This window comes from Hyperolius riggenbachi, chromosome 8 (assembly GCF_040937935.1).
Source record: "Hyperolius riggenbachi isolate aHypRig1 chromosome 8, aHypRig1.pri, whole genome shotgun sequence".
NCBI lineage: Eukaryota > Metazoa > Chordata > Amphibia > Anura > Hyperoliidae > Hyperolius > Hyperolius riggenbachi.
Genome location: NC_090653.1, coordinates 87,228,255 through 87,249,282, shown reverse-complemented (window position 1 = coordinate 87,249,282; position 21,028 = coordinate 87,228,255). Strand labels below are relative to the sequence as shown.

Genomic DNA, 21,028 nt, shown 5'->3' with positions numbered 1-21,028 from the left:
ACCTGAATCTTCTGCTATGAGTGGCGGTAATTCAGCCAGTCAGCACAGTCCGGCCGCGAGCCACTCCCACAGCCAGGAGCATTCTGCACCTGCGCAATAGTGCTGCGAAGGTGTAGTACGTTCCTGGCGGTGGAGAGTGTGCCCGATTGGCTCAAGTGCCTGGACCCATACCAGAAGATCCAAGTGGCGGAGGAGGACAGCAAGGGACTGATTAGCCTGAAGGGGGATGAAAGAAGCCCCAAGTATGTATAAAACTTTCATCTGTCTCAGGTTTAGTTTAACCACTTCCCGACCGCCCAACGCACAGAGGCGGCCGGGAAGTGGACCCCGCAAGGACCGCTGCATGCACAGAGGCGGCGGTCCTTGTACGGGCATGGGCGGCGCGATCGCGTCATTTGTGACGCGATCGGCCACCGGGGACTGGCTCCGCCCACCTCGCGCTGTAACCCGCCGGCCGTTCGGAAGCGCCGGCGGGTTACTAGCACCCGGATCGCCGCATACAAAGTGTATAATACACTTTGTAATGTATACAAAGTGTATTATACATGCTGCCTCCTGCCCTGGTGGTCCCAGTGTCCGAGGGACCACCAGGGCAGGCTGCAGCCACCCTAGTCTGCACCAAGCACACTGATTTCCCCCCCCCCCCCCCCTGCCCCCTGATCGCCCACAGCACCCTTCAGACCCCCCCTTCCTGCCCAGACCACTGTTTGCACCCAATCACCCCCTAATCACCCATCAATCACTCCCTGTCACTATCTGTCAACACTATTTTTTTTTTTTATTCCCTAAACTGCCCCCTGCTCCCTCCTGATCACCCCCCCCCAGACACCCCCCCCCCCTGTGTACTGTATGCATCTATCCCCCTGATCACCTGTCAATCACCTATCAATCACCCCCTGTCACTACCACCCATCAATCAGCCCCTAACCTGCCCCTTGCGGGCAATCTGATCACCCACCCACACCAATAGATCGCCCGCAGATCCGACGTCAGATCACCTCCCAAGTGCAGTGTTTACATCTGTTCTCTACCCTAAACACCCACTAATTACCCATCAATCACCCCCTGTCACTGCTATACATCAGATTAGACCCCTATCTGCCCCTAGGGCACTCAATCACCCGCCCACACCCTCAGAACGCCCTCAGACCCCAGCCCTGATCACCTCGCCAGTGCATTGCTTGCATCTATTCCCCCCTCTAATCACACCTTGAGACACCCATCAATCACCTCCTGTCACCCCCTAGCACACCTACCCATCAGATCAGGACCTAATTTGCCCCGTGTGGGCTCCTGATCACTCGGCCAAACCCTCAGATCCCCCTCAGACCCCCTTCCGATCACCTCCCCAGTGCATTGATTGCATCTATTTTCCCCTCTAACCACCCTGAGACACCCATCAATCACCTCCTGTAACCCCACTAGCACTCCTATCCATCAGATCACGCCCAATACAACCTGTCATCTAAAAGGCCACCCTGCTTATGACCGGTTCCACAAAATTCGCCCCCCTCATACACCACCTGTCATCAAAATTTGCAGATGCTTATACCCCTGAACAGTCATTTTGAGATATTTAGTTTCCAGACTACTCACGGTTTTGGGCCCGTAAAATGCCAGGGCGGTATAGGAACCCCACAAGTGACCCCATTTTAGAAAAAAGACACCCCAATGTATTCTGTTAGGTGTATGACAAGTTCATAGAAAATTTTTATTTTTTGTCAAAACTTAGCAGAAATTGATTTTTATTTTTTTTTTTTCCACAAAGTGTCATTTTTCACTAACTTGTGACAAAAAATAAAATCTTCTATGAACTCGCCATACACCTAACGGAATACCTTGGGGTGTCTTCTTTCTAAAATGGGGTCACTTGTGGGGTTCCTATACTGCCCTAGCATTTTAGGGGCCCTAAACCGTGAGGAGTAGTCTAGAAAACAAATGCCTCAAAATGACCTGTGAATAGGACTTTGGGCCCCTTAGCGCACCTAGGCTGCAAAAAAGTGTCCCACATGTGGTATCGCCGTACTCAGTAGTATAATGTGTTTTGTGGTGTATTTTTACACATACCCATGCTGGGTGGGAGAAATCTCTCTGTAAATGGACAATTGTGTGTAAAAATAAAATCAAACAATTGTCATTTACAGAGATATTTCTCCCACCCAGCATGGGTATGTGTAAAAATACACCACAAAACACATTATACTACTTTTCCTGAGTACGGCGGTACCACATGTGTGGCACTTTTTTACACCCCAAGTACGCTAAGGGGCCCAAAGTCCAATGAGTACCTTTAGGATTTCACAGGTCATTTTGCGACATTTGGTTTCAAGACTACTCCTCACGGTTTAGGGCCCCTAAAATGCCAGGGCAGTATAGGAACTTTGGCAGAAGTGCTTTGCCCTTCATTCCCCTTCTCCCTCTGGCAGAGTGGCAGGTGGGGGAGGCAGTCAGCCTGACAGTAGAGGAGACTGATGGAGTGGCTGCATGGTGGCAAAAGCTCAGTCCCCTGCCACGCAGCTCATCTCTGTGTCCTCTCCTCTTTCTGTCTCCCCTCTGGCTCTCTCCATGTGTAGAGGCAGCATGGAGGGGAGTGGATCCACGGCCAGCACAGTACTGCTCTGTTCCCAGCCGGAACTAAGAACTGATTGTCAGGAACAGAGCTTGCTGAATCAATCCACAATGAAGCGGCTGGTGAAAAATAGTCCCCATTCACTTGTCAGCCTTCTGCTTCAATGAGCTGCGGCATGGGGGAGGGGGGGGGGGATAAGGTCGGTAGGGGTGGTGATCACGGCCAGGCTGGACATAAGGAGACAGGAAAAAAGCACTTGCATCCAGGAACATCGGCCCTGCCCTTATTGCTATAATGGCTACAGGCCTCATAGCATGGATATGGCTGCTATGGTGGTTCCTACACCACTGGACACATTATGGGGTACTGAGGAGGTGGGGCACACTATGGGAGTACTGGAAATTCTATTATTACTCAGAAGGTGGGGCCTACTAGGGGAGTACTGGGAACCATGATGGGGTACTGGGAAGCATGATGGGTACTGAGAAGCATGATGGGGGTATTGGGAACCTTTATGGGGTACTGTGAAGCATTATGGGGTTCTGGGAAGCATGATGGGGTACTGGGAAGCTTTATGGGGGTACTGGGAAGCTTTATGGGGGTACTGGAAAGCTTTATGGGGGTACTAGGAAGCATTATGGGAGTACTGGGAAGCATTATGGGGGTACTGGGAAGCATTACGGGGTACTGGGAAGCATGATGGGGTACTGGGAAGTTTTATGGGGGTACTGGGGAGCATGATAGGGTACCGGGAAGCATTATGGGGGTACTGGGAAGCATTATGGGGGTACTGGGAAGCATTATGGGGGTACTGGGAAGCATTACGGGGTACTGGGAAGCATTTTGGGGTACTGGGAAGCATGATGGGGTACTGGGAAGCTTTATGGGGGTACTGGGAAGCATGATGGGGTACCAGGAAGCATTATTGGGTACTGGGAAGCATTATTGGGTACTGGGAAGCTTTATGGGGGTACTGGGAAGCATTATGGGGTACTAGTAAGCTATGACACAGAGCTGAACAGTGGAATGTTGCTGGAGTTGGGGTTATAGTTGAATTGCTATGGTTCTCACCTGGCTCAACTCCGTCCCTTGCTCCATTCCCAGGATCGGTTGCCCGTCCTCTCCACAGATGACTCAAGTAAGCTCTGCAAAAAAGACAGAGAGAGATTTTTTTAAACTGGGGAAACAACTGTGCCTGTGTGAGGTTTGTAAGGCTCCCTGTATAATAGCCCCTGCCCTGCTACCTGGGAGACCCCCAACCACACAATGCACAGACACCTCCAACACCCCCCAAACACACACCCACCCACATAGCCGGTTCCGGATAAATGTTTAGACTAGAAAGTGGTCCCAAATAATTTTGGGGACCCCTGCTGTAAATGCTCTTTTACACTACATGCAATTCCAATTTGATGTGATAAAAAAAGTCCTGCATGCTGTGTTTTTCTTCTTGTGTTCATAGAAACCAGTCCACGAACTGCTAACTCACTGCACCCCCACCCCATCCCATCTCCCTCATTCCCCCTGCTTTGGCAATGCCTGTATTGAAACTTGGTCATGTCAATAAAGCTATTTTTGATTTGATAAGCTGGTCCCTGCAGAATCCAGGCCGGAAGCACAGCTATGCTGTGTGAAAAGAGGAGTGATTCCTGTCTTCCAGCCAGACAGCATGCAAGTACAGGAGAGTAGTGATGTCGCAAACCTCCGATTTTCGTTTTGCGAACCTTCGCGGCAGGTTCGGTTCGCGGAAAAGTTCGTGAACCGCAATAGACTTTAATGGGGAGGCGAACTTTGTAAAATAGAAAAAATTATGCTGGTCACAAAAGTGATGGAAAACATGTTTCAAGGGGTCTAACACCTGGAGGGGGGCATGGCGGAGTGGGATACATGCCCAAAGTCCCGGGGAAAAATCTGGATTTGACGCAAAGCAGCATTTTAAGGGCAGAAATCACATTGAATGCTAAATTGCAGGCCTAAAGTGCTTTAAAACATCTTGCATGTGTATACATCAATCAGGGAGTGTAATTAGAGTACTGCTTCACACTGACACACCAAACTCACTGTGTAACGCACCACAATCAGCTGTTTGCGTAGTGACGGCCGTGCTGGACTGGTGCGCAACATGGCCACAGTGCAGGCCGTGGCAGTTTTCCAGCCTATATGGTCGCCAGGCTGTGGTAGCTCAATGATAGAACAACAGTGACTGTCCAGCTGATCAAATTTGGGCTGTCCACAATGAAGCAGCGACCTTATTATCTTCTTGTATGTAGGTAGGCATAGGTAGGAGTCCCAGTATAGGTAGGTAGGCATAGGTAGGTGCCTCAGTAGTTAGCTAGGCATAGGTAGGAGACCCAGTATAGGTAGGTAGGCATAGGTAGGTGTCCCAGTATAGGTAGGTAGGCATAGGTAGGTGCCTCAGTAGTTAGCTAGGCATAGGTAGGAGTCCCAGTATAGGTAGGTAGGCATAGGTAGGAGTCCCAGTATAGGTAGGTAGGTGCCTCAGTAGTTAGCTAGGCATGCAGGAGTCCCAGTATAGGTAGGTAGGCATAGATAGGTGCCTCAGTAGTTAGCTAGGCATAGGTAGGAGTCCCAGTATAGGTAGGTAGACATAGTTAGGTCCCCTAGTATAGGTAGGTAGGTGTCCCCGTATAGGTAAGTAGGTGCCCCAGTAGTTAGGTAGGCATAGGTAGGTGTCCCAGTATAGATAGTTAGGCAGGGCCTGGTTGGCACAGTAATTACAATTACCAAGGTCCAGCTGCAACAGATAGGGCTGTATAATGTCAGTGTCAGTGAGCAACACCCCCCAAAAAAAGCACATCAGGAAAACATTAGCTCTCAAAAGAGCTGTTGAGGGGTGCTATTTTAGCAATAACAATCAGCCAGGAGCAAGCCAAGAGCCTAACTAAGCCTAACTAATCTTTCCCTAGGAGAAAAAATCTGCAGCAGCTCTCCCTAGTCTGTCTATTTGCAGCAGGCACACGAGTGAGTGTCATGGCCAGCGAGCCTGCCTTCTATAAGGGGGGGTCCAGGGCTTAGTGTAGCCTGAATGGCTATAATGTGCCTGCTGACTGTGATGCAGAGGGTCAAAGTTGACCCTCATAGTGCATTATGGGGCGAATCGAACTTCCGCAAAAGTTCGCCTGGTCCAGGCGAACGCGAACCACCAAAGTTCGCCTGGAACCGTTTGCCGGCGAACCGTTCGCTACATCTCTACATGAGAGCTTGTTGTGTAGACACAAGCAGAGTAGAGAGTGGGTGGAGCAGCTGTGTCAGAGCTCAGAGGGCACACTCTTCCAATCAGTGCTACAGTTAAACGGGCGGGACATACAGGGCACTCTCAGATACCATGGCTTCTCCATGCACTATAGAAGTGCATTCATCTTACAGACTCAGCAGCTGGATTGTCTATTTGTCACCCCGCCTACTCCTCACCCAGGGCTCTACGCCCCAGGGCTGGGCCGAGGCAGAGGCGAGAGAGGCTCCAGCCTTAGGGCGCAGTGTAGGAGGGGGCGCACAACTCACTCAGCTATCATTCCCTTTTTGTGTTTAAAGCATAAACAAATAAGACAAGGGGATGCATGGCAGTGACTGCAAGCCAGATAACTAGAGATTGTGTGTGTGTGTGTGTGTGTGTGTGTGTGTGTGTGTGTGTGTGTGTGTGTGTGTCTGGGTCACCTCTTAGTCTAATAGCAATCAGTGTGTGATGGCTGGGGTGGGAGGGATGGAGGGGCGCACTTTGGTGTCTCAGCCTCGGGTGCTGGAGGACATTGTACCAGCTCTGCTACGCCCTCCCCCACATCATTGTTTGTAGGCCAGTGGTCTGTAGTGATTGGATCCAAATGCAAGAGCACTGCTAGGTAACAGCATAGGATCTGTCTGTCTGTACAGTATTCTTTGCCAGAACTGTCACCCTAGCAATCGCATCAGATCACTACGGGTTGCAGCCATTACAGGTGTCCACTAATCTTAACGCAAACCTGAACTAAAAAAGTCAAAAATAAACATACACATGTCATATACAGTATACCTCTGTATAGTCTACTCATAAATCCCTTTCTCCTCTTCTGCGTACTGTTTGTCCAGTGTGATCAATAGAATTATCCGTCCTCCATTTTGAAAATGGCCATTACCTCATAACAGCTTCCTGGTCAGCACACTGTTAAACTGTGTCCATGTGAACCATAGTGAAACATGGGCATTACCTTGCTCATCAGTTGTTCTTTCAGTTATAATAAACTGAAATAAACTATTTGTTTTAAGATATTCCATGATTTTATTTTATGTTTAAAGTGGTTCTGTGGATAGTTTTTAAAAACAAGAACTGACACTTACCTGGGGCTTCTACCGGCCACCTGCAGCTGTCCTGTCCTGCGCCGTCCTCCTACGATCCTCTGTTCCCCGCCTCCTTTCACGGTCCAATTATTCATCTAACTAGACGAGTACAACTGTGCCTGCGCTGCCACGCGTGGCCTCACTCCTGTTCGTGTCTCCGGGAGCATAATGCGCAGGCGCAATATGAAAACATTTGTACTGCGCAGGAACTAGGACGTGTGCAGCCGTGCAGGCGCAGTTGCATTCGTCTAGTTTTTAAAAACTATACAGATAACCCCTTTAAACATTTACAAAGTAGATTGAGGGCTTGTTCACACCTAGGGCGTTTAGTTATTTTTTTCAGCACCAGCGATTTCAAAATCACCATAAAAGCGATTGTGCAATGATTCCTTATGGAACTGTTCATATCTGCTCGTTTTGTCTGCTTTCCGCTGCCTGCACCATTTTTGGGGAGATTTTGCTATAATGGAAGGTATAGGAAAAGCGCAAAACGCTCACAAAATCGCTTTATGCATCAATTGCATTTGCGCTTTCATGAATAAATACATTGTATTTATTCATTTCCGGGTGAAAGAGTTCACTTCCTGACTGACATCAGGAAGTGAACAAACGGAACCGCTCTGCAAAAGGGCTTAGAAAAATGCTTGATACAATATTTAAGTGCACAGGTAAGCGCTGGGATCGGGGAAACAAAAACCACTCACAAAATCGCAGAACGCTGGCCTCAGCGATTGCGATTTTAGATGTGAACACTGAACAAAGCCTTAGGGCCTGTTTCCACTACACACAGATTGGATGCAAAATGGATGCAGAAAACTGACTCCAATGAATGCCTATGGGCCTGTTTCCACTAAACGCAATTTTTTTGATACAGATTTTCCCATAGGCATTCATTGGAGTCAGTTTTTCTGCATTCATATAGCCAGATGTGTCCACAATATCAGTCACCCCCAGTATAGCCCGATGTGTCCTCTGTGTTTGGCACCTCCCAGTATAGATAGACAGATGTATCTCCAGGATTGCTGCCCCTCATTATAACTAAATGTGTCCCCAGGAATAGTGGTCCCCCATTATCGCCAGAAGCGCCCTCAGAATTAGTGAGTGCACCCAGGATTAGGGCCCCCCCACCATTATAGCCAGATCTGCCCCCAGTATAAAATTATACACTGAAAATTAAAATGTGTCCCCTCTTACTTTATCCCACCCCCCCAGGTGCACATTTTACCCTCCACCAGGGGTCCACGCACCCCCATAAGGGCCAGCCAGATGCCCCACCCCACACCCAGGCAGCCCCCTCGGTGGCCAGATCTGTTAAAAAAAGGATCAGAAAGCAGCCTGACTCACCTTATCTCGTTCCAGCGATCAGCCTGCAGCCCGAGCCTCCAATCCCAGCTCTGCACGCAGCCCTGTAATGCTGGATACCGGGTCCCGGCTTGATGACGTCATCAAGCCGGGCCCCGGCTATTCAGCATCACAGGGCTGCGTGGGGATCGGAGGCTCGGGCTGCAGGCTGATCGCTGGACCGAAATAAGGTGAGTCAGGCTGCTTTCTGATCCGTTTTTTTTTAACAGATCTGTCCACCGAGGGGAGAGATGAAGGATCACCGCTGTTTGCTACAGCGGTGATCGTTCATACGCGGGGGGATCACTAATTGGCTACAAGGGAACATTTTCCCTTTCACCAATTAGTATTGCAGCTTTTAGTGCCGGGAGGTGCGCTCTGAAGCGCACCTGTTCCTGCACAACAGGGCTGCAAGCAGATCAGTATACCTACGTGGCTGTGGCTTGGACGGTACCACAGCTGACGTAGATATACTGTATCAAAGGACAAAGTGGTTAAGAGCAGGAAAGAGATAAAAAGCTTCAATAGTTCATATATTTTAGCCCTTGCATACTTCAATTAATGTGTCATTGAGAAAAGGCCACGAAACAGTAAAAGCTTAAAAAGTTTATTGAAATATAAAATTAAACTGTGGGATAACTTTAAAATTCATTTTTAGAAGTAGGAGGATTGATACAATTGTTTATCTCAGTTTTTTTTCGCCTTGGATGTCCTTTAACTATCTCTGCCGCCTGGACGCGATCACGGGCGAGCCCCCGTGGTGTCCCCCGGTAGCCCTGGGATCAGTGAACGGGAACATGGTTCCCCATCACCGATCCGTCTCCCCAGCAGAAAAACTGAACGCTCTTACAAGCGGCTTCAGTTCTTTTGCCCGGAAAAATTTCCGCATCCCCTTGTACTTCCGCACAAGGAGGGGAAAAAAAAATTCAAGGTGGCCATCTTGTGGCCAAATAGTAAAACTACATCTACATATTTTTTACATTACAATTCACACATATAATAACATTAAAAATTAACTGTTTATTTCCCACACCAAAATATTACCCAAATAAAATTTTTAATGGAAAAAAAAATTACAATACAAAAAAAAAAAAAAAAAGACATAAATAGTTAGCTAAGGGTCTGAACTTTTTAAATATGCATGTAAAGGGGGTATACTACGAACATTTTTTTAAATTATAAGCTTGTAAATAGTGATGGACGCAAAACGGAAAAAATGCACCTTTATTTCCAAATAAAATATTGGGGCCATACATTGTGATAGGGACAAAATTTAAATGGTGTCATAACTGAGACAAACGGGCAAATAAAATACATAGGTTTTAATTATGGAAGCGTGGATTATTTTAAAGCTATAATTGCCAAAAACTGAAATCATGAATTTTTTTCCATTTTTTTCCTTATTAATCCTGTTAAAATGCATTTATTAAAAAAAAATAATTCTTAGCAAAATGTACCACCCAAAGAAAGCCTAATTAGTGGCGGAAAAAACAAGATATAGATCAATAAATTGTGATAAGTAGTGATAAAGTTTTTAGCAAATGAATGGGAGGTGAAAATTGCTCTGATGCATAAGGTGAAAAATCCCCGCGGGCTGAAATGGTTAAGTACCCATTGAGTCCAGCATAAGTAACCCACATGTTGAGAACCTAGACCATAGGGCACTTAAGGAACTCTGTCTACTATCAAGTGGGCGCATGCTTAGTAGTGCATCTGCAGTGACAGCACTAACACCTGGAGATTGTGGCGGTAAGATCTTGGTTATACAACATATCCCAGGTTCAACTCTGTACCTGGCATTTGCTGTACAGTATAAACAAGATCTTACTGCTGAACTCTCAGCAACGGAGTGCCTAACTGCTACATGGACTTGCATTATAAATAAGCCTCTCCAAAGCAGTCTACTTCCTTTTTGTGGCTTTGCTAGCAGTAAACAGACAGAGAGGCCAGACCCATGGGCCTATGGTATGGCTGACTTTAGCTGGGGGAACATCTAGCTTTTGGGTGCATGAAAAAAGCGCGTGCAGAAAAAGGGCCCCACTAAATAACAAGACTGGAAATGAAAACGACAAGATATTAACTTTAAAAATTGTAACATAATTCATCAATACAGCTTAACCTAACCCTACTCTCACACAGAGCCATCCCCTGGTGGTGCCTAACCCTAACCACCGCCTGGTGGTGCCTAACCATAACCAGTCCCCCTGGTGGTGCCTAACCCTAACCACCCCCCTTGCACAAACACCTTTACACACATAGAAACAATAACATATTTGATTATTTAACCACTTTACCCCCGCGCGTACGTATTTCTCCGCCCCTTTTTCCATCCTTTAAAAACCAGGGACGGAGAAACACGTACTTTCCGCGTTCCCGACGCTGCCCGCGCTCCCGCTCGTAAACACGCCGCCCGCCGCTAGTAAAACCGCCGCCGCCCGCTCGCCCAGAGATCAATGAACGGGAAAATCCATTCCCGTTCGTTGATCTAAGCCCCGCAATGATCAGCTGCTCTCCTATGGGCAGCGCGATCATTGTGAGAAAAAACTCACGTGTCCAGCCTCCTTATTCTTCCTCCAAGCTTCCGGAAGGAAGCTTGGAGGTCGCATTAAAACAAAAAGTTACTGTGGCCATCTTGTGGCCAAATAGTAAACTACACCCTACACATTTTTTCACATACAAATAAATGACTTTTACACATAAAATTAACTCATTACCTCCCACACTCCCCATTTTTTTTTTTTTTTGTAATTAAAAAAAAATTAAAAAATTTACAATTAAAAAAAATACATAAATAGTTACCTTAGGGACTGAACTTTTTAAATATTTATGTCAAGAGGGTATAACACTGTTACTTTATAAACTATGGGCTTGTAATTAGGGATGGACGCAAAACTGAAAAAAATGCACCTTTATTTCCAAATAAAATATTGGCGCCAAACATTGTGATAGGGACATAATTTAAATGGTTTTATAACCGGGACAAAAGGGCAAATACGTTTCATGGGTTTTAATTACAGTAGCATGCATTATTTAAAAACTATAATGGCCGAAAACTGTAAAATAATTATTTTTTTCCCCACATTTTTCCTATTTTCCCATTAAAACACATTTAGAAAAAAATTATTCTTGGCATAATGTCCCACCTAAAGAAAGCCTAATTGGTGGCGAAAAAAACAAGATATAGTTCATTTCATTGCGATAAGTAATAATAAAGTTATAGATGAATGAATGGATGGAGCGCTGAAAGGTGAAAATTGCTCTGGTGCTCAGGGGGTAAAACCCCTCAGTGGTGAAGTGGTTAAAATCTGTACAAACAATATAATATAACAAAAAAAACTATAGTGTTGCAAGTTTCTAAAATGATAACATATTTCAAACATTTTAATGTTCTAATGTTGATAATCATATTTATCCCATGCCCTGTTCTCTGCGCAGGCAGCACGGTGATGTAGTGGTTAGCACTCTTGTCTTGCAGCGCTGGGTCGCCAGTTTCAATCCCTGCTAGGTCAACATCTTCAAGGAGTTTGTATGTTCTCTCCATGTCTGCGTGGGTTTTCTCCGGGCACTCTGGTTTCCTCCCACAAGAAAACATACAGATAAGTTTATTGGCTTCCCCCTAAAATTGGCCCTAGACTGTGATGCATACACTAAACGATGCATACATAGATATATAACTATGGTAGGGATTAGATTGTGAGCTCCTTTGAGGGTCAGTTAAGTGACAAGACAATATACTCTGTACAGCACTGCGGAAGATGTTGGCGTTATATAAATACTAAATAATAATAATTGGGCACTGTGGGGAGGGGGGGGGGGGTAACTAACACTGGGGAAACATCTGTGCCTGTGCAGTGGCATAGCTAAGGAGCTATAGGCCCTGGTGCAAGTTTTACATGCCCCCCCCCCCCCCCCCAAGTACTGTATACATAACAATTGATACAGCGCACCAAAATCTGCCAAGGACAACCACAGTGTCAGAGGTGCAAGAAGGGGATGGGGAACAGCTTATTATTATCATTCAAATCATTAATAGAAGTGATCATAACAAGCACAGGACCAATATAGAGCTAATATTACAGACAGTTGCGGGCTCCTCTGTCCCAAGGGCCCTGGTGTGGTCGAGGCCTCTGCAACCCCTATTGCTACACCACTGTGCCTGTGTGAGGTTTGTAAGGCTCCCCGTATAATAGCCCCTGTCCTGCTATCGGAGAGACCCCCAACCACACCAATACACAGAAACCTGCAACACCCCCCAAACACCCACCCACTGCAGTGTAAAAGAAGCCTGAACCTGATCAGACTAGGGTGGAGAGGTTTGTCAGCTCCTCCCCTAGGTGTGGCCCGCAAACAGTGACATAGCTAAGGAGCTGTGGGCCCCGATGCCAGTTTTACATGGGTCCCCCCAAGCATTCTATACATAAGTCGATACGGCGCACCAAAACCTGCCAATGGCAACTACAGTGTCAGATGTGCAAGAAGGGGATGGGGAACAGTTTGTTAATGATTACTACCATTCAAAGCATCTATAGAAGTGATTATAATGAGCACAGGACCAATAGAGAGCTCATACTGCAGTTAAGGGAGGACCCCTCTGGCTCAAGGGCCCCGATGTGGTCGCAACCTCTGCACCCCCCTATTGCTACGCCCCTGCCAGCAAAACACCCAGGCCTGGAAAATCATCTTCTCAGTACTCACCCCATCCTGCTCTTCCTCTGTATATAGATCACGCTCTTCTTTCTCCTAAGCACAAGCTCAGACAACGCTCTGCTTTCTGCTCTGCTCAAGCTCACTCAACTGAATCAGTGAGTGACCAACTCAACTGAATCAGTGAGTGACCACTTTCCAACTTCCATTTTTTGTTTAATTTCAAAATATAACTGCCATTTGTAGCTGCCTCAGCAGTTGGAACTACAACTATGGGTGCTCCCGTAGACCAAAAAGCCTCCAATTTGATAAGCTTTGACTCTGAGATGGATTTGAAACTGGCAGATTTGTTTTTTCAAATAGAACATCTCAACATTCTTGACTTCTTCAAAGCCAGCTCACCAAAATCTGTTTAACTGATCTGTACTCCCAGCTAGAAATAAATAACTACTATTTCCTTTTTTTCCCCTTATAAGCAATTATAGTCTGGCACAGTGGATTATAGCAGTTATAATTTCAAATACATCTGTTTTTTTTTTATTTTTTTTATATTTTATTTTAAACACTTCTGGGGGGTTTAAGGGCCCTTTTCCACTTGTGCAGTGCGAATCGCCACGGTAAAATTTTGCATGCGGATGCGAATTGCGCATGCGGTTGTATGCAAATTTTCATGCAAATTCACATGAATGATGCTGTATGCAAGTTTAACCATGGCAGTGCCTGTGTGCTTTTCAATTGATTCCATGCGAATTTGCGTGTGAATTCGCATGAAAATTTGCATACACCCGCATAGCGGTATGCGAATTCTGATGGCTCTGCCATGGGAATTTTTCACACGGATGAAAACGCTCAGAAATCCTGACAAGTGGAAACAGTCCCATTCACTTGTATTGGCTATGCGAATTTGCATGCGGCAAACGCATGCGAATTCGCGATAGTGGAAACGGGCCCTAACACCTTCAGGCTTGTTTAACACCAGAAATCGGCGTCATTGATACGGTGCGTTGCGCCCGACGCACGGCATTGCACCATCAAAAACAGGCTTAAAGGGAACACTGCGCTATCGGGCGGTGTTCCCTGTCTGGCCGCTGGCCAAGCAGGAAGTGACACGCACGTGATGCGTACTTGCTGTCACTTCCTATTTCAGGTATTCAGAAGTGCACAGAAGCGTATTGTTAAAATATGCTTCCACGCATGCGCGCCAGGATGTCGCAATGGTGATTTAAAAAAAATGTACACATCGCCATAAACTAACATGACTTTCGGCCGACACAGATCGCTGCAGCATTAACGTAACTTTGGACCTGCGTCGGGGTTGCGGCGAAACGCCACTTCCGTCACGTCACACCGTAACGTCGCAGTATGAAAGTCTCCATAGACTTTCATTGCACAGCGGTGGGGTGCGGTGAAAATACTGCACCCCACCGCCTGGGTGTGAAAGGGCCCTCAGATTCCTGATCATTTTGGCATTTCAGCTGTGTTGCTATGATACAGCAATAACTTTGTATTTATTTTTTTCCATGACAATCTAGGCTTTCTTTGGGTAATATTTGTTTTAAGAAATATTTAAATTTATAGTAAAAACAAAATAATCGTAAATGCAGAAAATACACATTTTTTCATATTTCACCCTTCGTAAATTTCACATGACAAGCGCCACAGTTCTAAAACACCTATAAATATATTTATATGTCTATTTCGGGTATATAGGATACCCTACATGCCATATTTCATCTCTAGTTGGGAATGCGGCGTACCATTTTTGCCAGCCTTTGCGTCTGTAGGGATCCAATCGCGGTAGCACTGCTATGTAACAGCACAGGATCTGTCTGTCTGTACAGTGTTGTGTCCCAGAAATGTCACCCTAGTAATGGCATCCAATCACTACAGGTTGCAGCCATTACAGGTGTCCACTAATCTTAAAGCTAGTGTTGAGCCGAAATTTTTGAAATTTCGTGTTTCCTTAATTGCAGACGCAAATTTTGCTGCTACGACATGAATTTGAAATTTCATAATTGCCATACAAACCGTAAGTCGGAATTCTGTAAGTGAAATTTCGGTTATGTAATTTCATGTGTCGCAAATTTGTGTTTAACGCAAAATTTTGTAATTATATGTTTTCTATAGAAACACAGTTATTTTAGTTCCGAAAATGAACGTAATTTTGTTTCTAATAGTAATTATGCACATTTAGGCAATAACTAAACTCAGGAAAGTCACTCATTGATTGCAATTACTGATAATAAAAAGGCCCCTGCACATGCTGTCGCTTTAAATGTATCAGGAGGCTCTATCTGCAGCCACTGCTAAGGCCCAGTGCACACCAAAAACCTCTAGCAGATCTGCTAACGCAAGAGGTTTTTGAAGCAGATTATCAGAGAGATTCCTAGGCATGTATAGAGAGGTTTTCTAAACAAGCCTAGCGGTTTTTGGAACGTTTTTGTGTAGCAGATGTCATGTATTGTTACAGTAAAGCTGTTACTGAACAGCTACTGTAACAAAAACGCCTGGAACACCGCTCTGATCTAGCGTTTTTCAGAGCGGTTTGAGCTTTTCCTTTACTTTACATTGAGGCAGAAACGCTTCTGCAAACCGCAAAAATGCTGCAGGAGCCACGTTGGCAGTTTGCTAAAAACCTCAAACCGCTGGTGTGCACCATCCCATTGAGATACATTAGCCAAGCGGTTTCTGAAGCGGTAGCATTTTTGAAAATGCTCCCAAATCCACTTGGTGTGCACTAGGCCTAAGACAGGTGCTCTTTGTCATGGTGCACTTAGCAGTCATGCAGTGGCGTAGCTAAGGAGCTGTGGGCCTTGATGCAAGTTTTACAATGGGCCCCCCCCAAGCACTCTATACATAACAATTGATACGGCGCACCAAATCCTGCCAATGGCAACTACAGTGTCAGAGGTGCAAGAAGGGGATGGGGAACAGTTTGTTAATGATTACCACTATTCAAAATATCTATAGAAGTGATTATTATGAGCACAGGACCAATAGAGAGCTAATTCTGTAGTTGAGGGAGGGCCCTCCGGGCCCCTCTGGCCCAAGGGCCCCGATGCGGTCGCTACCTCTGCAACCCCTATTGCTACGCCCCTGAGTCATGCGGAGACACTTTGTTTTGGACCTTGCAATATCTGATAATGCAAAAGTCCCTGCACGTGCTGTTGCTTTAACTGTATCAGGAGACTTTACTTGCAGCCTCTTCTAAGACAGGTACTCTTTGTCAAGATGCACTTAGTGGTCATGCATGCTGAAACACTTGGTTTTGGGCCTTGCAATATCTGATAATGCAAAGGTACCTGCAAGTGCTGTCACTTTAAATGTATCAGGAGTGGAACACAATTTTGAGAAAGGTCGAATTTGCGTGTTAAACACAAAATTCTGATTTGTTTGTGTTACGTAAACAATTGTAATTATGAAAAATATCGTAATTACGAAATTCCCCATAAACACGAAATTTCACGTAATTTCGGGAAAATCGCAAAATTTAGATTATGGCCATAATCGCAATTTTGCGAATTACGCAAAATTTCACATAATCGTAATTAGGTCATTATGCTCATCACTACTTAAATCAAACCTGAACTGAAAATTAAAAGTCAAAATAAACATACACATGTCATATACAGTATACCTCCGTATAGTCTACTCATCAATCCCTTTCTCCTCTCCTGCGTACTGTTTGTCCACTGTGATCAATGGAATTCGCCGACCTCCATTTTGAAAATGGCCATTACCCCATAACAGCTTCCTGGTCAGCACACTGCTTGGGCTGGTGCACACCGAGCGGGTTTTCTTGCGTTTTTACAACCGCTTGCGGCTGTGGACACGCTAGGGTAATGTATTTCAATGGGGTGGTTCACACCAGAGCGGGAGGCGTTTTGCTGAAACGCATACTCCCGGGCTGAGGCATTTTTTAGATTGCGGAGGCGTTTCTGCCTCCAATGTAAAGTATAGGAAAAACGCAAACCGCTCTGAAAAACGCCAGTTCAGAGCGGTTTTGCAGGCATTTTTGTTACAGAAGCTGTTCAGTAACAGCTTTACTGTAACAATATATGAAATCTACTACACAAAAAACGCTACCCAAAACCGCAAAACACTAGGTGAAACGCTTCATAAAAATAAGAAAAAGTGTTTCAAAAACCGCTAGCATTTTGTGGATCTGCTAGCGGTTTTTTGTGTGCACCAGGCCTCAAACTGTGTCCATGTGAACCATAGTGACACATGGACATGACCTTGCTCATCAGTTGTCCTTTCAGTTGTAATAAACTGAGGTAAACTATTTGTTTTAACCTCCTTGCCGGTTTTCCCGACCTGAGCTCGGGTAGAAAAAAGAAGCTGTTAGCGGTGATCCCGAGCTCAGGTCGGGGTAGGCAGTGCAGCACTTTACCTTCAGTTTTAGAGTTCCGCGCGCGATCGCGCTGCGCAGCGGGACTCCAGCCTCTCTCCCCGGCAGTGTGGGGTCTTTCTGTGGCCGCCGGGATCCCCATGTCCCCGCTATTCTTCCGGGGACACGGCGGCCAATTGGAGCAGCGGAGGGGGCGTGACGTCATCGGGGGCGGGGCTAATATTTAAAACGAACTTCTCTATATTAGAGAAATATAGAGACGTTCGTTTATATGTATATTACCGCCATCTTGTGGTCAAACTGAAAACTGCAGCGCTGGAGCCCAGTAAGGTAAATCTTTTATTCTGCTGCAGATCTCCCTGCCAGAAGGATTTTTTTCAGGTTTTAGGGTCTGAAAGAGTGGAAAAAAATTGCACCTCTTTTAGACCCTAAAATCTGAAAAGAATCAGAACAGCAAGGAGGTTAAGATATTCCATGGTTTTATTTTATGTTTAAAGTGGTTCTGTGGATAGTTTTTAAAAACAAAAACTGACACTTACCTGGGGCTTCTACCGGCCCCCTGCAGCTGTCCTGTCCTGCGCCGTCCTCCTACGATCCTCCGTTCCCCGCTGCCGGTCACGGTCCAATTATTCATCTACCTAGATGAATACAACTGTGCCTGCGCGGCCTCGCTCCTGTTCGCGTCTCCGGGAGCATAATGCGCAGGCGCAATATGAAAACATTTGTACTGCGCAGGAACTAGGACGTGTGCAGGCGCAGTTGCATTCGTCTAGTTTTTAAAAACTATACAGATAACCCCTCTAAACATTTACAAAGTAGATTTAGGGCTTGTTCACACCTAGGGCGTTTAGTTATTTTTGCAGCGCCAGCGATTTCAAAATCACCGTAAAAGCGATTGTGCAATGATTCCTTATGGAACTGTTCATATCTGCTCGTTGTGTCTGCTTTCCACTGACCGAAGTGCTGCCTGCACCATTTTTGGGGAGATTTTGCTATAATGAAAGGTATAGGAAAAGCGCAAAACACTCACAAAATCGCTTTATGCATCAATTGCGTTTGCACTTTCATGAATACATACACTGTGTTTATTCATTTCCGGGTGAAAGAGTTCACTTCCTGACTGACATCAGGAAGTGAACAAACAGAACCGCTCTGCAAAAGGGCTCAGAAAAATGCTTTATACAATATCGAAGTCCACAGGTAAGTGCTGGGATCGGGGGGAAAAAAAATCACTCACAAAATCGCAAAACGCCGGCCTCAGCAATTGCGATTTTAGATGTGAACAAAGCCTTAGGGCCTATTTCCACTACACACAGATTGGATGCAGAAGAACTGACTCCAATGAATGCCTATGGGCCTGTTTCCACTAAACGCAATTTTTTTGATGCAGATTTTCCCACAGGCATTAATTGGAGTCAGTTTTTCTGCATTCATTCTGCATTCATTCTGCATCCAATCTGCGTGTAGTGGAAATAGGCCCTTAATGTTTTTCTTGACTCTGTTCAATGACAATCTATTAACCCTCCTGGCGGTTTGCTAAAAAATCGCCAGGGGGCAGCAAATCTTTTTTTTTTTTTTTTATTTTTTTTTTTTTCATGTAGCGAGACAAAGTCTCGCTACACGATAGCCGCTGCTCAGCGGCATCCCCCCAGCCCCTCCGATCGCCGCCGGCGATCAGGAGATCCCGTTCAAAGCCATGGCGACGGGGCGGGATGACGTCACCGACATCGACGTCGTGACGTCAAAGGGGATTCCTATCCACCCCATAGAGCTGCCTGGCACTGATTGGCCAGGCAGCGCTTGGGGTCTGGGGGGGGGGGGGGCGGCTGCGGCGCGACAGATAGCGGCGGATCGGCGGGTAGCGGCGGCGATCGGGCACTGCACGCAGCTAGCAAAAAAAAAATTATGCAAATCGGCCCAGCGGGGCCTGAGCGGTGCCTTCCGGCGGCATAGCCCGAGCTCAGCTCGGGCTTACCGCCAGGAAGGTTAAGTGTCCCAGTGCTAAAACAGGAATAGTTGACCTTTTTATCTATCTCCTGCCCTCAGAAGCTCTTCTCTGCTAGGAAAGAGTTTTATGGCTGTAATTCCTTATCAGTGAGGGTTCTGCTATAATCTGACAAGGGTCCTACATGAGAGGAGCTTTCACTTACATGCCTGTAGGCTACTTTCACACCAAGACGTTGCGTTTTAGGGGACGTTAAGATCGCATAACATGCCCCTAATGCAACGCATGGTGGTGTTGAAGTTGGACGTCAGATTAAGCTGATAGGAAGTCCGGATCTTTTTAAAGATTCGGATCATTTGAATCGGATCATTGAAAAGATCCAGATCTTTGAACCGAATCATTTGAATCATTTTACTAGGGAAGCAGACTGGGGGAAATGACTAGCAGGACAGGACTTTCCCTGCACTGTACATTATGTATGTTCCTTTTTCTTCCAGACAGACATCCACTGTGAACCGAATCTTTCATTGTGATGATCCGGATGTTTCGACTCACAAAAAAGATCCGGATCAAATGAACGATTCGTTCATGATCCGGACAACACTACAGTTCCACCACGAATATTAATTAGCCATGTGGCTGGCTGTGTAGGAGGAGGGGAGACCTCCTCCTCCAACATTACTGAGCATGTGCACACAGTCTAACGCTGCTTAGCCCAGTATAACGCACAGCATGCAGCACTTTGTTCAAACGTGCTGCATTACAATGTAACCTAACGTGTGCACTGTGAACTGTGTGCAGTGTCACTGCCAGCCAGGCCCAGCACATTCAGTGACTAACTGTATCAGCTGCACATTGTGTAATACCCATTATTACTGCACTTGTGTTGCGGCGACAGCTTTTGTAATTCATACTGTGTGCAGTGCCACTGCCAGCCCAGGCCCAGCACATTCAGTGACTACTGTACCTGTGTGTGTGATAGGCAGCTGCACATTGTAATACCCATTACTGCATATACCTACCTAGCTGTTGGGACCCCCCCCCCCCACCCCCCGATATGGACAAAACAGACAAACCAGGTGGCGGAAGAGGTAGCGGCAGACCTAGAGGAAGTCCACCTGGCAGGTGTGTGCGTGGTCGTGTTGATGTGAATTTGTGCGTCCCTGGCCCAAAGTACAGTGCTCAGAAGAAGGCACGTCCCATCACCTCCCAAAATTGTCAGGACGTGGTTGACTATTTAACACAGAACACCTCATGTTCCGCAGCCACTTATTTGGTGGTGAAATCACTGATTCACAGCCACTACTGCTACAACAATATGAAGGCGCTAAGCAAGTTACAGCACCTCATATGTGTGAGTTAGGCGACAATATGGACGTAATGGAGGAGGATGATGATGATAATGAAGTAGCTGCTGTTGGTGCATTTTTGGAGGTGTCTGAGGAAAGCGAAGCTGGGCAAGATCATGGCCGGATTTCCGCACAGGCCGAATAGGCCCGTTCCTAGGGCGGAAGAAAAGTAGCAAGAGAGCTGGGGCGGCTGTCACATACCGGTAGCAGATCAGCCGTTCGGCAATCAGCTGTCTGCTCCAGCCGCGCTGTTCTCCAGTAGTGATGGGTCGTTCGCGAACGAGCCGGCTCTAAGAGCCGGCTCTTTGCTGTGAACGACAAGAGCCGGCTCTCAGTTTTGAAAGAGCCGATGCCTCAGCCGCCTCACACAGCTCTGCTTTGCTGTGTAATAAAGGGAGCTGAGGCATGCTGGGAGATGTAGTCCTCCTCTTGCAGCTTGTAGGAGTGTATGCGGGGAGGAGCAGAGCAGTAGCAGGAGGGATTGCCCAGTCAGAGAA

The 21,028-nt window shown here is 46.4% G+C and overlaps 2 long non-coding RNA genes across 2 annotated transcripts in view; one reads left to right on the top strand and one right to left on the bottom strand.

Moving 5' to 3' along the window:
* Nucleotides 1-21,028, top strand: part of LOC137528241 (uncharacterized) — a 163,869-nt gene that overhangs the window by 8,280 nt on the left and 134,561 nt on the right. The gene's annotated exons all lie outside the window — the stretch shown is intronic.
* Nucleotides 11,594-13,068, bottom strand: LOC137528240 (uncharacterized). The gene is made up of 2 exons (XR_011023327.1): nt 12,938-13,068; nt 11,594-11,817 (listed from the first exon to the last, which is right to left on the bottom strand). It is a non-coding gene; the product is annotated as an uncharacterized lncRNA (long non-coding RNA).